Source organism: Frieseomelitta varia, unplaced genomic scaffold, assembly GCF_011392965.1.
Source record: "Frieseomelitta varia isolate USP_RPSP 00005682 unplaced genomic scaffold, Fvar_1.2 scaffold_164, whole genome shotgun sequence".
In the NCBI taxonomy this organism is placed as follows: Eukaryota; Metazoa; Arthropoda; class Insecta; order Hymenoptera; family Apidae; genus Frieseomelitta; species Frieseomelitta varia.
In genome coordinates, this window is record NW_025109350.1 from 209,187 (window position 1) to 209,907 (window position 721).

The window sequence follows — 721 nt, forward strand, 5'->3', positions numbered from 1 at the left end:
GGTTTTTTTTTTTTTTTTTTTTTTTTTTAGTTTTAATTCATATCATGAAAATAAAAGTTCTTCTGGATTCCTATAACTTGAAAATGAATGTTATACTTGTTAGCTTTTCAATAGTCAAACCGATCGACTTTGCTTTACACTAATTTTTCTTAATTTTGTTACACAGATGCAAGATTAATTAAGTTCGGTTTCAAAGAATTTATTCTTTCAATAAATGATTCACTCTTGTACGTTCGTTCATCGTATGAAAATGCTTGTAATAATCATAATAATCTCATAATAAACGTAATATTTATAATAACTTTTTAAATTTATAATAAATCATTTTTTATGACCGATGCGACTTCTGTGGATGTTTAGTTCAACTATATTTCACGATATTTTTAAATCTGATTAAATTTATCAATCTGAGGGTGAATTTTATTGGTTTAACATGTGTGTTAATATCTGAGCAACCATAATTCGTACCTCATCGCGACACCTATACTAATGCTATACGACGTATGAAGGTAATGATCGATTACGCACGATATCATACTAACTTGTTACATTCGCACGGTGAATATTCAACGTCGGAACGGTATAATGCGAGTAAGAAAGAAAACAATTCCGATTGAAACAGAAACATTTCTCCAAATTACAAGTTAGAGAATTAGCAAACCTTTGGAATTGCACAGACGGAGACGAGAATTTTGAAAACTTGCTGAACAACAGGAAAGAA